A 3,382-nucleotide genomic window follows, 5' to 3' on the forward strand; every position below is an offset into this window, starting at 1 on the left:
GAACTTCACGTGGCTTCCTTCCTCTTCTGTCTGGTTTTTATGGTTTCCCAGTACAGTATTGACAAAAGAGAATGGGCTTTGGGTCCACACCTGTATGGATTCAAGTCTCAGCTCTGTCACAGCTGCGTGATCATGTGCAGATTACTTTGCATCTGGATTTCCTTACCGTAAAATGGCAGTAATTTTACACAATATTTTAGAAATCATTAAAAGAGAGCATTAGAGCATAGACTGTGAGTCATATTGAGTGTTCAGTGTTATAAATTTTTTTTAGTCTTCAGATAATTTTGGCATTGTTTTGCTGCTAAAGAGATTGCCAAAAGATCAGAGTGGTGTGTAGTACATGAACAGTTTCCAAGAGAAAAGCCATATATTGCATGGTCTCTTCCTTGTCTTTTTTTCCACCTGTCAGGCACCCATTATTTGGTTTTTTTTTTGGCATTAAAATTATGAAATATTCAAACATAAAGTTTAACAATTAAAACAATATATGTCTATGATCATCCACACATAGCTTGAATAATTCTTAGCATTCTGTCATAGTCATATCAGATGTTCATGTTAAAGAAATAAACTATTTTAGATTTGATTAAAACCTTCTGTGTCTCTTCCCTAATGTCATTTATCTCTCTCCCTTTCCAGAGATGTAACCATGCCGAATTCGTTCTTGATCATTCTTATTTATATATTTTTACTTTTACTATACATGTGTATTTCTATATAAAACATAAGACTTTCTTCTGCATATTTTAAACTACATATATGTAAGATACTGTATATATTTTACAACTTGCCATTTTGTTTAACATTTTTTGTTGGATTTATCACATGTGCCATAGCATGTTGTTCTGTTTTGTGCATTTCTATTGCAGCACAGTATGCCATTGTATGAATGTGTCGCAGTAATAGTGCAATTGGAAGACTAAGTGGAGTGGTTGATTCTAGTCTAACCCAAGGACAAAATCTGATTCAACTCAGTAATGAACTAAACACAGCGGCTTGCTTCAGTGATACCTTGGAATACCAGGAACAGCTCCACCTGTTCTGTGAAGATGAGGGGCAGCTCATCTGCTGGCACTGTGAGTGGGCACCGCAGCACAAAGGGCACACCACAGCTCTTGTCGAAGACGTATGCCAGGGCTACAAGGAAAAGCTCCAGAAAGCTGTGACAAAATTGAGGCAACTTGAAGAGGAGTGTACAGAGCAGAAGGTGTTCACAGCAATGCACATAACTAAATGGACAATAAGTACAGAGTTTATTTGGGACAAGTTTGAGGACTGCAACTCAAAAGCATAGATTTAAGTTGCCCAGATTATACACTCTCACTGCATGAATTTAGAAGGCAATAATGGAAATTGCAATTTTATATCTCCTCATGAGAAGACACAAATTCAGAGACAAAAAAATCGAGTTTGACTTTAAGAATCTGCAGAGTTTCCTACATGAGGAGGAGAAGTCTTATCTCTGGAGACAGGAGAAGGAAGAACAATAGAGTCTGAGTAGACTGAGGGACCATGGGACCGGTCTGGGGCTGAATTCAAGAGCCACATGCTGGAACTGGGGGAAAAATGTCAGGGCTCAGCCCAAAAATTGCTGCAGAATGTGAATGATACTGTGGGCAGCAGTTGGGCTGTGAAGCTGGAAACATCAGAGGCCTTCTCCTTGGAGCTTCATACTGTGTGCAACATTTTTGAGCTTTATTTCCTGTAATGTGAAGAAAATGTTAAGGAGCCATCAAGAGATGGGGTTTTGCCACGTTGCCCAGGCTGGTTTCAAACTCTTGCACTCAAGTGATCCACCTGCCTTAGACTCCTACAGTACTGGGATTACAGTCAATGTGACTCTGGATCCAGATAGAACTCATAGTGAACTAATTCCATCTGAGGATCGGAGAAAAGTGACTTGTGGATATCCCCAGGACCGTCATAGCACTTCTTCCAGGAGATTTAGTGCCTTCCCCTGTGTCCTGGGTTGTGAGGGCTTCACCTCTCAGGAAGATGCTCCTTCGAAATGGATGTTGGGGAACGAACCAGGTGGGATTTAGGAGTTTGTATGGCAAAGTGCAGAGGTGCACTGACATGAAGCAAGAGCCTCAGTCTGGATTCTGGACCCTCAGACTATGCCAAAAGAACGGCTATGTAGCCCTTACATCTCCCTTAACTTCCCTTCATCTGTGTGAGCAGCCCTTGGTTGTGGGAGTGTTTCTGGACTCTGAGGCTGGAGTTGCATCCTTTTACAACATGAGTACTGGCTACCATATCTTCACCTTCCCAAAGGCTTCCTTCTCTTATACTCTCTGGCCCTATTTCCAGGTTTATCAATATTCTCCTTTGTTCCCGCCTCCCCCAGATGGTTAAGGAAAAGAGCAAAGTCTTATAGGTTTAACCATCACAGAGAATATAATGTAAATCCCATAAGGGCCAATATATATATTGCATGCAAAATAGCCTGTATCTGGCTTTTTAGAATATGACTAATAAATGTGTCTTGTGAGTTTTTCATTAAAGAATTTAAAGATGAATCTACCAAAGTTCACTACTTAAAGGAAATGTATAAATGTGATTCTCTAGTTCAACTTCTTGTTTTCTCTCTTGATTTGCAATAGATTAAGAGTAAATAATGTTAGAATTTTATGTTGTTTCATAGGTTCAACAACCTTTCATATATCTTTATTAGGCAAGTAGTAAGTTGAAAGTAAATGTTTGTTGAAATTAAATTTTACTCATACAATAACTCTAGGAGGTAAGAGATATTATCTCTGCTTTCTACGGTATTATATTCAAAGTAGGCAAAGTTAGTTACAAATGCACAAAAGCCTCAGTTTCATCTTTTAGTTAGATTCTAAGAATGTAGATACAGCAGTTGAACAACTGGGAAAATGGTGAAAACACCTTCAGTAGAAGAGTCTGTCCCATTTAGACATTAGAATTGGATTTAGAGAGACCCTGGGATATGATTGATTGTCATTATGTTGAAAGGAATACTCAGCATTTTGCTCCAAGAGCTTTTTTTTCCCCCCCCTGTAAGATTTGAACCAAACATAAGTTACTTTCTCAGGGAATTCATGGGGAATGCTTTGAAGAGTTTCATCTCTTTAGTGTAAAACATTATTTAACAAGAATTTGGCTTTGATCAATACTCTTTGAATAAGGATAGGGTATTACCCCAGTTCATTTTTTTCTTTTATCAGTCCTTGTATTAAATTAGAAATTACACTGGAAATCTCATTTTCTTGGGGAGGGGATCCTTGGAAAATGTCAAAGTGAGATTTAACTGTGTATTGTTTAGTTATTCATTTTAAGAGTGGTTTATAAAAGATTTGTTAAAGTTTTTTCATTTTTCCTATTATAAGTGGTAATAAGAGAAAACCTTGGTAGTCAC

The 3,382-nt window shown here is 38.1% G+C and overlaps 1 pseudogene; it reads left to right on the forward strand.

Moving 5' to 3' along the window:
• The first annotated feature begins 892 nt into the window (after positions 1–892).
• Positions 893–2,358, forward strand: LOC100459865 (E3 ubiquitin-protein ligase TRIM38-like; annotated as a pseudogene).
• Positions 2,359–3,382: the final 1,024 nt, after the last annotated feature.

Source organism: Pongo abelii, chromosome 3, assembly GCF_028885655.2.
Source record: "Pongo abelii isolate AG06213 chromosome 3, NHGRI_mPonAbe1-v2.0_pri, whole genome shotgun sequence".
Lineage (NCBI taxonomy): Eukaryota > Metazoa > Chordata > Mammalia > Primates > Hominidae > Pongo > Pongo abelii.